We start from the raw sequence: 12,545 nt of genomic DNA on the forward strand, positions 1-12,545 counted from the left end.
AACGTATTATCTCACACAGTTTGTAGTGGGTCAAGAATATGGAATCAGTTTGGCTGGGTAGTTCTGGCTCAGGATGTCTCTTAGTGTTTCAGGCAAGATGACATCAGGGGCTACATCATCTGAAAGCTTGACTGGGGCTGGAGGAACCACTTCCAAGATGGCTCATGCCCAAGACTGGCAAGTGAGTGTAACTCTCAGCAGGAGGCTGCAGTTTCTCAGCATGTGGAGCTCTCCCCTGGATGCTTGAATGTCTTTGTAACACCTTGGCTGCCTTCCCCTAGCCCTGGTGATCTGAGAGCAAGACAAGCCCCAGTGTCTTTTAATGATTCGCTCTGAAGGTCCCACACTGTCATTTCTGCAGTAATCCCATTAGTTACAGAGTTTCGCCCTATTCCCTGTGAAAGAGAACTACACCAGGATGTGAACACCAGGGCATAAAAACCATTGGTTGCTCTCTGAGAGGCTGGCCGCTATGAAGGTATTAAGGAAGATGTTGAATCTGTGTAATTATTCAGATGAAATAATTACCATTTCTTTAAGAGGCTTGAACTTGCTTCAGTAAGCATTGCATTTTGTATATCAGATGTTTTGCTTGAAATGGCTGGGCATAATTCCTGTGTAACACTTTTAAATAATGATCTCTTTACATTCTGGATAGTTGTCGTTGACAAGGTTTCTTCATGCAAGCGAGTAATGCAAAATTTAAAGCCTTTTAGAATTATTCGAAAGTGAACAGGTGACATTATATTTACATAATCTAACAGCTCTTCCTTTTCTTTGTTGACAAATGTTATGTTGAGATTTCTTGTGTGCTGCTAGTGGATACTGAATCTAAATCAACCTTTCTGTATCAAATATTTGAAAGTAATGATTCAGTTTTCATTCAAAGAACATGCATGCCTTGTTCGAATGGTCTCCTCCCAGCCACCTTGAATGCCCTAAGTGAAGATGTCAGACAGTCATGGGCCAAATATATTAGATACATGCAGAAGGAGAGTCCAGACTACTTGGGGCTCCATGCTGGAGATATGTATAAGAATATTGATTGCTATGCTGTGCATAATAGCAAAATTAGGGGAAACAAACCAAGTGTTCATCCATGATAGAATGTATAGATAAATTATGGTGTGTGCTATTCATAGGGGCTTCCCCCGTGGCACAGTGCAGAAGACGCAGGAGATGCGGGTTTGATCCTCACTCAGGAAGATCCTCTAAAGGAGTGCATGGCAACCCACTCCAGTATTCTTGCCTGGAGAATCCCCATGGACACAGGAGCCTAGTGTGCTATAGTCCATGGGGTCGCAAAGAGTCAGACACAACTGAAGCGACTGAGCACGCAGGCACTATTCATAGAATAAAGTACTACACGCAGTAAAAATGAAGGGACTGTAGCTGCATGCATGAACAGGATGAATCTCAAAAGCATGATGCTGAACAAAAAAATCAAGTTACAGATGAGTATATTAGAGTATATTTATTAGAAGTTACAACCTAAATGAAACAAAGAATGTATTTTCAGATATACCTATGTAGTCATCTAGAGAAAAGGGAGGGGGTGATTATCACAAAATTTAGATTTTGATCCTTCTTGTTGGGGTCAAAGAGACATGGGATAGTAGAGCTTTTATGTTCCTGGTAATGTTTTATTTCTTAACCTGGCTTATATGTTTTCATTTTATCATTCTACTTAAACTGTTCATCATACCTTCTGTACTTCTTTGTATGTATGATATACTTCACAATTATAAAAAAATAGAAAAGGATGTGTCATTTCTTATACTCTGAGTATCGTGGGGCAGTTCATTTCAGTTGTCTAGTCGCTGAGTCATCTCTGACTCTTTTGCAATCCCATGGATTATAGCCCTCCAGGTTCCTCTATCCATGGGACTTTGGGAATAAATGCTAATAATTCATTAGATTTCTAAGATTACATATCAAATATTTTTAAAATGTTAATTGATCAATTTTACAAATTTTATACTTAGGTCTATTACTGGTGACTTCTTTCTCATCAGGTCTATCTTACTTTACTTCTTGGCTCTATTCAACCCAAGAGAGTCCAGATTCACTGATCTCTTTGCTTCCATGACAGCATCTTTTCGTCAGCCGCTTCCTCTCATACTCTCTCTTTTTGCCCATCCCTTCCACATAGGTGTTGCTGTGGCATCTCTCAGAGCTGGTCCTCTTGTAAGACCCAAACGTCAGGTCTCTGTTCCGGAGAGGAGCTCCCGCGACTCAATAAACAGTCCAGCAGATGCAATATGCAAGAGGCTTTATTGTCGGTTTGCACAAGCCGGGCGACTCTAGTCTCCTCGGAGGCAGAGTCGCACCGTATAGCAGTGTAAGCTGACTTTTATAGGCAGGAGTCACTTTGTCAGCACATCCAGTACAGTGAATGAATAACATAATGTATACTGTTAGCACATCCAGTACAGTGAATGAGTAACATAAAAGTAACATAATGTGTATCATATGGGGTCATCTTATCTGTGAGTACAGGTGCTTGACGTCAGTTGGTTCCAGAAAACAGCAGGCTTGTTTGTGCAGTTATTGGGAAACCTATAGACATTCCGTTTACATTTCTCTATCCTTATTTTGCAAACGGAAAATTCTGCGCAAGTGGAAAATTTACACAGGCCAGGGAATTTCATGGTGTTTTTCAGATTCTTTCACTCTCACTTTAAAATATCTCCTTGTATGAACTTACTCATCCAGGGCAGCGGTTCTTCCCTTTATGCTAATGGCCCCCAAAACAACATCTCCAGCCCAGAATTAGAGAGGTATACCACTGTAGGATAATACCTGTGTTCTTTTCAAAGCTATATAGAAATTATTCCACAGTTTTCCTGAAACTCATTGTTGGAGAGAATTCTGAAGCCAGCTTGAGTTTTGACCCTTTGCAGGTAACATTTTGAAACAACATGATTGTTTAAGGACGTTTTTGTCCTCCCTTTTTATTTTTGTAATTTTTAAAAAATGTTTTAGGGTATAGGTAATGTCCCCTTGAATTGATTTTTGCCTGAAATTATGACAGCCTGTTTGGTTCTCATAACGACGGGTTTCTTCACAGCACGACTTATTGTTGCAGGGAATCTCTGACTCTCTTGGCACTCTCTGGTCTGGTTTTCTGACCATGTAAACCGATAGCGTGTGCTAACAATTGCAAGTAGGGGGTGCATTTTGAAATACTAATTGAGATTTTCTATTCCTGTGTGTTTGGATGTTGCCCTGCGGCTCTTTTACTTGGTGAGTTAGTGACATTTAATGCCTTGGGGAGTGTGACCACAGCCTGAAACAGTCCATTGAACTTCTCAATAGTTTTTAAACACAGAGCAGAGACAGTAGCGACGAAAGCCATGCTACTTCTTTTCTTTTTCTTTCATTGTAAAAGCCAAGCGCTTAAGAGGGAGAAAAGGTTTATGTTGTGTTGCTCCTTTGGTTTAATTCCAGGAGCTTGGCTTTGAATACAAAGGGCAGAGTCTGGAGGACAGAGAGGTTAGAATGTGAATACTAAGCTGTAGAATGTGAATGCTAAGAGCCAGTGGTGACTTGATAAGCAGATATCCTTAAAATGAGGAATGAGAATTCTTGCTAGGATTGGGGTAGGGGGACTTCCCCATAGCTCAATGGGTAAAGAATCTATGTGATTTGGCTTAAGCTAACAGGATTATTCCATTCCCTGGGGGCAGTCACCAATTTGGCAATGGACATGTGACCCCACTGGGGCTTCCCAGGTGGCTCAGTGGTAAAGAATTCATCTGCCCATGTAGGAGACACAAGAGATGTGGGTTCGATCCCCTGGTCGGAAAGATCCCCAGAGAAGGAAATGGCAATCCACTCCAGTATTCTTGCCTGGAAAATCCCATGGACAGAGGAGTCTGGTGGCCTACAGTCCACGAGGTGGCAAAAGAGTTGGACCCGACTGAGTGACTAAACAACATGTGACTCCATCAAAAGAGCAGAGTCAGGGATAAATAATGTCTTTCTAGTTCCTCTTGGACTTGAACCTCGAAGGATAAGGGCAGGGCTTCAAACCAGTCAATCCTAAAGGAACTGAATCCTGAATATTCATTGGAAGGACTGATGATGAAGCTGAAGCTCCAACACTTTGGCCATCTGATGTGAAGAACTGATTCTTAAGATCCTGATGGAAGAACTGACTGATTAGAGAAGATCCTGATGCTGGAAAGGATTGAAGGCAGGAGGAGAAGGGGACAGAGGATGAGATGTTTAGATGGCATCACTGACTCGATGGACATGAGTTTAAGCAAACTCCGGGAGATGATGAAAGACAGGGAACCCTGGCGTGCTGCAGTCCATGGGGTTGCAAAGAGCCAGATATGACTTAGCAACTGAACTGCATTGAATGGTACCATGAGCAGAGGAGTCCTCTGAAAATGGAACAGAAAGGACTTCCCTGGGGGTCCAGTGGTTAAGACTCCACACTTGCACTGCAGGGGCCATGGGTTCAATCCCTGGGGAACTAAGATCCCACATGCTGCACTCCGTAGCCAAAAAGTTAAAAAAAAATTTTTTAAGGAAAATGGAGCAAGAAATGAAGATGGACGACAAAGGGATTCAGCCATGAAACTATTACATTGTTAATTGGCTGTACTTCAATATAAAATAAAAAGTTTTAAAACATCTGCTTATCTATTTTGCCTGTTTGTTGACCTAGCATTAAAACAGTTTCTAAAAGCCTGTCAAAGGATGCCCATCGAAGCAATAAACTTTAAAAAGAAAGAAAGAAATGGAGAAGAGAAAGCAGCTGCTGATAACACTGTTTGAGCAGCAGCCGCCACACCGGACTCTTCATTGACCTAAGTGAAGACATTCCCTCCCCAGGAATCCAGTTGCTGTCCCTCTTACTTAGGAGTCACAACTGATACAACTGTCAGGGAAAGAAACATTTCTTCAGGAGCGAGGAGAGATGAAGATGTATTTTTAAATCCATCAGGGAGACACTTGAGAGAAAACACAAAAGGGCCTCTTCCTGGAGCAATTCCTACAGGACACGTGAAGGGTGAAACTTCAATCGCTTTGTTTGTCTCCAGATCACGGACTCCTTTCTTGATTTTCACCCTGCTTTTAAATTGAGGCAGTGAACCAGAAATTAACATGGGCACATTTCCCTGTGTTTATTCTCCGTTCAATGTTTAATTCCCAGAAGGGTGAAAGAAATACTTACTTAATTAAACGTGCTGAACAATAACCATCCTCACTTGCTTTTCATGTAGACTTGTCTCACAGAAATATGCCATGAAGAGTTGATGAAGCTATTTTTAAAGAAATGAATTTCGCACACCACTTAATTATAATAATCTATAGAGTGTAACTGTACATTTTCCACCTCAGGAAACAGGTGGGCAGAACAAGGAAAGCTGCAGAAAGCATACATTCTCAGCTCTTTTTTTGTGTGTGTGCTTGCGAGAATTCTTGGGGCTTGGCATTCACTTTAGTTCTCGGATGTGAGCCTCTTGATTTCAAAAGAAATAGTATATTTCAGATGCCTGGGGTGCTGACCGTTCCGGTGGGGTGATTACATATTTTCTAAATATATATCTTCAGTCGTGACTGCATAATGAAATGAAGTAGGGCATGTATTATCAAGCATCTGAAAATTTCTGTTCGCCCCTGAGCTGGTCATGTGGGTGGGTGTACAATGAGGAGGGGGCTGGGAAAGAGTTGTGATTAGAAAATGAACTCTATTCTTTATGGTGCCTGGGACTAAGGAGAACAGAAAAGATCCTTGATTCTTTATCTCATTGTTATCTGCTCTCATATGCAAAGATAACTTTCCAGATTTTTCTCCAGGAAAGAGGAAGTTCTCGGTTCTCTTCCACTCCCTTCCTCTTCTTCAGGGAACAACGCCCTTCCTAACAGGAGACACCGAACTAGATGGGGCAAGTTACTTCTAGGATATAACAGATATCCCAAAGAAGAATTTTCCAAGGGGTTACAGAGGTCTGTCTAGTCAAAGTTATGGTTTTTTATAGTAGTCACATATGGATGTGAGAGTTGAACTATAAGGAAAGCTGAGTGCCGAAGAATTGATGCTTTTGAACTGTTGTATTGGAGAAGACTCTTGAGAGACTTTTGGACTGCAAGGAGATCAAACCAGTCCATCCTAAAGGAAATCAATCCTGAATATTCATTGGAAGGACTGATGCTGAAGCTGAAGCTCCAATACTTTGGCCACCTGATGTGAAGAACTGACTCGTTTGAAAAGACCCTGATGCTGGGAAAGATTGAGGGCAGGAGAAGAAGGGGACAACAGAGGATGAGATGGTTGGATGGCATCACTGACCCAATGGACATGAGTTTGAGTAAGCTCCAGGAGTTGGTGATGGACAGGGAATCCTGGTGTGCTGCAGTCCATGGGGTTGCAAAGAGTTGGACACATCTGAGCAATTGAACTGAGCTGAAGAGATGAGGTGAAGCTTCCCTGGTGACTCAGCGGTAAAGAGTTCAGTTCAGTTGCTCAGGGGTGAAGAATCTGCCTGCTAACGCAGAAGACAAGCGTTTGGTTTGATCACTGGGTCAGGAAGACTCCCAGGTGAGGAAATGGCAGCCCACTCCAGTATTCTTGCCTGGAGAATCCCTGTGGATGGAGGCGTCTGGTGGGCTACAGTCCATGGGGTCATAAGAGTCAGACATTGCTTAGTGACTAAGCCATCACTCTAAGTCATAGATGTATGAGGGTGAGGAAGCCCAGCTCTGACTAACTGACTTGGAGCTTCTGTATTTTTAGTTGAGCAACCAAACCATGGTTCACAGATACTTTGTGTTTAGCCAGAACACACTGGCCAGAGAGTGTTTTCATTTTAAATGAATTGCTACATTTAAAAATCAGTGTCCTTTTCGTCCTTTAACATATTAAAGACAGGTCATTCTGGGCTGGCATTTTTATGTCATAGCGATTTGCTAGAGGTGCTGTGCTGTCTGATTTCATAATCATCTCTCCCTCCTAAGGGGTCTCACTTGTCTATATTGGGCTAACATTACAGATAGTCTAGAAATTGTGTCTCCTCCAAGGCAGGAGTTATTGTCTTATAAGGGGTAAAGCTGGGAGTGAGGGGGACTAGGAGGACCAGAGAGGGTATGCCTTTTCCAAGGGGAACAGCAACCACTCACTCACCGGGCCCCTGTTGCAACCGCCGATTTACCAATTCCTCAGTTGCAAGTGGGACTGATGAACTCTGCCTATCAGAGAGCTGTCAAAGCTAGGTCCAGGAAAGGAAGAAAAAGGGGGGCAAAGGTCAGAGCAGGTGATGCCCGACTCTGCCCCTTAAGGTGTGTGCCCAGTACTCCCTTCTCCCTTTGTGGTGAATCTACCACAGTTAAGCCAAACCCTGGATGAGCAATGGGGCTCTCTTGTAGAGAAAGTTCTGCTGGAGGATGATTATGTTTGCTGCTTTATTTTCAGGAAACATGTGGCATCTTTATTCCAAGTGAGTCCTCCAGCCCTACTTCTTTTAAAAATTAAAAGGATAAAAAAAAAATTAAAAGGATAAATTTTACTTTTTCCATTATAAAGGGAAGGCATGCTCATTATGGAAAATTGGGAAGATGCATACAAGTAAAAGGAAATTTAAAAATTACCTAAAAAATAAAAAATAAAAATAAATAAAAATTACCTAGACTCACCACCACTGTTAATAGTTAAGGGTAACTTTCTTCCAATCATTTCGCTACACACATGCACACATACGCAAACACATTTATATACAAAATGATCTTATGGTGTTTATAACATTGCCTATGCTGATTATATTCTGATCATAAAAGTAATGTATGCTAATTACAGAAAACTAGAAATTATCAAGAATTTAAAGAAATAACTTTAAATCAAATAGAGTCCCCACCACTTAGTGATAATTGATTTATTGCTATTATTTACTTACTCTTTTATCTATGCATTTTATACATACATATGATTCAGAGTTTCTTATAGTATAAACAGAATAATCACAGTGCTAGATGGATGATGAATAGAAAGGGGTCTTGTGACAAATACCAGCTTCTGCCAAGTAGTTTATTAGCGTATGTGTATGTATACATATATGTACAGGTATACTCATGTGCACATATATGTATTTTGGCTCACTGTATGGCACGTAGCATCCTGAGTCCAAGGATCAAACCTGTGCCCCCTGTACTGGAAGGCAAAGTTTTAACCACTGGACCACCAGGTAAGTCCTGATTTACAGATTTTTGTAAAAAACATTAATGATGTGGATAACTCAATATGGTTTTTAATCACCAGAAAATGACTCAGTCCTCAAGAGACCCCTGTGTTGCCCTGTGCAGTTGAAACTTTGAGGACAGGGTGTAAGTTCTGATTCAGCACAGGATCCGCATGAGTCTCCCTGCTCTCCCTGCTTTCAGCATGAAATCCTCCAATCCCTCCCTGCTCTCCCTGCTCTCCCTGCCTTCAGCATGAAATCCTCCAATCCCTCCCTGCAGTAGAGTCCTAGTGATCCCTCTGAAGTAGAGCCTTGACCTTGTCATGCTTCCTAGGGGCCTCAGTGCATCCTCTTTCTTGGGGTAAGGCCAGACTCCTTAACAGTGGGGCCTGCAGTAGTTCCTGCTCACGAGGAGACAACATGAGGGTCGAATGAGTCAATACCTGCAAAGTGCTTGGGAATCACGCCTTGAATTAATGCCAATGATCACTGTTCTTCTTTCCTGCATTCTTTCTCCATACTGTGGGGGACAAGGCTACCGGTAGCCCCAGATTCCTATCATTAAGACCCATTCCTTGAGAAGAAGGGAATTTCCTCTCTTTAAGTCTTGGTTTAGAAATGAAAGAATTGGACTGGTCAAGGCTTTCCCTGTGGCTCAGTGGGTAAAGAATCTGCCTGCAATGCAGGAGACCTGGGTTCCATCCCTGGGTTGGGAAGATCCCCTGGAGACAGGAACAGCTACCCACTCCAGTATTCTGGCCTGGAGAATTCCATGAACTGTATAGTCCATGGGATGGCAAAGAGTTGGACACGACTGACTTTACTTTCACTTTCACTTTTAACTGGTCTGGTCTGCATCACGCACCTGCACTGGGAGTTGGCGTGTGGGGGCGTCTAGTACCCAGAGGCGTGTGGGGCACCATGTGGGGACCAGGATGATGGAGGACAAAGAATCACACGCCTGTATGCCACCCGCTCCCTTCCCGTCCTAGCCCTCTGTAGGGTTTTTCTGCTCCTGACATATTAAAGCCTCGTCGTCTTGTAGCCCATTGAGGATGTCATGGTTTCTTCTCTTTTGAAGTTTTTCCATGAATGTTTCCTCTGCTTTAATCCAAGACATGTGCCAAGGTCCCATGCCAGTTGTGTTTATCTATATAATCATTGCATTGTTTATATAGTATCAAGCAAGTAAGTCCTACAACTTAATTCCTTCCTTCTATCCCCTACTTTCCAGGTTATTCTTAGAAAATAAGAAGTCATTTGGTCACTTCACAGCTTAATAATTAATATGCCTAGTTCATTAGAACATTAGCAATTCCAAATTAATGTGACACTGAAGCCTTTTCCTGGCCTAAGCTCAGGTATACTGGGGCTTGTCAGTGTCCCTGTGATAAGGGAGGGGCTGACCGGTGACAGTGGAGAAGGGGGAGCTTTTCCACCTGATTCCTCTACGGGTGAGGTCGTCCCTCTAGGTCACCCAGAGCACAGAGCTGAGATTCTTGTGCTTTATAGCAGGTTCCCACTAGCTGTTTCACACATCGTCGTATAATAAGTCAATCCTCCACCTCCCCTACCTCTGAGGGGTGGTGTACAAAGTATCTGATAACTGCAGAAGCACATATCAAAATCTAGGTATCTTCTAATAAGTCACATACAAAGAAACTTGCAAAAGAGTGAAGTGATTCCACCCTTGTTACTGTATTTTTGGAAAGTAACAGTCATTTCTCACAGCAGTGTGTTATTATGTTGACACATCATGGATTTATTGTTTTTATTTTAAAATGGCTTAATAAATAACTTTTTAAATGGTCTCCATTTTTTATTTATAGTATAATAAATGCATATAGATATGTCCCACCCAAGGAAAAGTTCTTTGGGGTCCTCAATACTCTTTAAAATTGGAAAATAAGTGCTTTAAAATGTTGTGTTAGTTTCTGCTGTACAATGAAGTGAATTGGCTAATATATATATATATATATTTTTTTTTTTTTTTTTTCCTCCCTCTTGGACTTCCCTCCTAGCCCCCCATCCCATCCCTCTAGGTCACCCAGACCACAGAACTGAGATTCTTATGCTTTATTGCAGGTTCCCATTAGCTGTTGTACACGTGGTACTTTATTTATGTCAGTCCTTTTTAAGAATATGAAGAGGTACTGATATAAAAAAACTTGAGAACCACTCTTGACAGATGTTGGGTCTCAGGATATGGATGTCCCAGGTTTAAAATTCATGACTGTAACTCAGAAATACAGATGTTTCTTCCTTTCTATGTAACAGTGGTTCCATGCTGTCATGGGATCTGAAATTCCTAATCTTCAGACATACCCTTCAGATTCCCAGCCAGGGCACTCATTGTCTGAGTGCCTGAGAGGTGGGAGCCTGGTGTTCAAGGTGGGGGAAGGGCTTGCTCTACATAGATCTGTCTTGCTACCGTTTCCAAGCTGCCATACCTGCCATATTCATCAGGAATTTTCCTCCCCGAAGCTGAGCAGAAGTCCATTCTGACCTCAGACCCTCCAATCTATCTACAGGATTCTGTTGTCCCCCGCCCTTGTCCCCCCATCCCTAGGTGCCCACCCAGTGGTGACGATCAGGACCGTCAGAGATACATGTGTCTTGCTCTCTTCTGTGATTTTCCCTGAATCTCTTCTCTTGATGCAGGAAGGCATTTCCCTCTCTCCTGTACTGCCGGGAAGGACTCTCCCTCCAAATTCTATATGCAATCTACTCTGGTTTCTTATCAAGCAGGGCTCATTGATACTTAAAGGTCAGCTTTCAATATCATAGGAAATAATTTCTCTTTCCACTCTGTGGCTCTTGCAATTACATGACATGTTTTGCTCCTGTGAGCTTGACAAAAGTCAATTTTGAGAGTCAAGGTTGAACAAGCCTTCTTCCTCTGGTCTCTAGCTTTTCTCTAGGAGCAGAGAGGTGGTGGGTTACTGTTGTTTGGACTGGTGGGAGATAGAGTAGGGGTAAAAGGAAAGTGGGGGGGAACCACCAGGTTAAAATCATAAATACTCTGTTGTCAGGAAATATTTTAATTCAGTTTCACAGAATTCACTGTTATCACATCCTGTTCATTGTCTTCTTTGGAGTCCTAAGGTTGGAATTAAAGAGTAGATGCTATGTTTGTGAGCTGCTTTCTTAATATCTTAAGGATGTCCCACTGTAAAGAGACTGCTGAGGGTGTGGGCTCATCCTCTGCTTCTTTTTCAGAAAGCCGTCTACAGCTCCAGGGGTGGTGGAGTATGTGATCCAAGGTGCCCTGACCACAGTGATGGGACCAGGGATAGACTCTTGACCCAAAAGGTGACAGATTGCATTTTCTAAGGATGGTCGTGGCCGTCTCTTCCATCAACATGCCTTTCTTACAATGAAACCTTGCTACACCCTCTTTCGGTAGTGGAATCTGTGTCCCCTCCCCTTGAACCTGGGCAGAACTCCATGACTTAGAGAGTATACTATGTAAGTAACTTCTGAGGCTACAGCACATGACGTGCTACAGCTTTTACCTGACTTACCCTCTCCATATCTTCCCTGTGCCTACTCCCTCTCTTTCATCCTGTCTCTAGATACTTGCTCTGGGAACCCAGCTGCCATGTGGTAAGGAAGTCCAGGCCACATGGAGCGGATGCATGTAAGGGTTCCAATAGGTAATCCTGTTGAGGTTGTGACCAGTACCCAAGAGCCAGACAGGTGAGTGAGGAAACCACAGAGATGCCTCCAGTCCCAGTCACCACCCAACAGCAACCACATAAGGGACCCTTAGTGAGTCTTGTGTGGTTGAGCTCAGACAACCTCAGAACCTTGAGGGATTGCAGCAGTCAAGAATTGTTTGCACTATTAAATTTGGGGAGCTTTGTCATGCAGCGGTGAATAACCGATACACAAGGGGAATCGTTTATAGAGATTTTTTTGGCTTTTTTTCCCCGACTTTTGGGACTGAGGTACAAAGAGACTGTGTCAGCTTGCTACATGGGTTAGACCTAGGAGATTATGCAGATAGGACTGCTGAATCAAGGTGTCATCTTAGTCAGGTTTAGCCATGTGTGAAAGGAAACACACGCGAGAGGAATGGAAATTTGCAGAGAGAAGGAAATGAGATAGGGAGAGAGTGTTGCTAGGGTTTTGAATGACTTTCCTTTTTCTTTCTCAAAGAAGTTCACTGAAAGCTACTATATTATTATTATTATTATTACATTTTGGCTGCATAGCTGGGCCTGTGGGATCTTAATTCTCTGACCAAGGATTGAACCCACAGCCCCTGGAACCCACAGACTCTGGAAGTGCAGAATCTTAACCACAGGACTGCTGGGGAAGTCCCTGGATGGCTTTCAACTTCTTAGCTTTGAATAG

The sequence above is a fragment of the Muntiacus reevesi genome, chromosome 18, assembly GCF_963930625.1.
Source record: "Muntiacus reevesi chromosome 18, mMunRee1.1, whole genome shotgun sequence".
NCBI classification, from domain to species: Eukaryota; Metazoa; Chordata; class Mammalia; order Artiodactyla; family Cervidae; genus Muntiacus; species Muntiacus reevesi.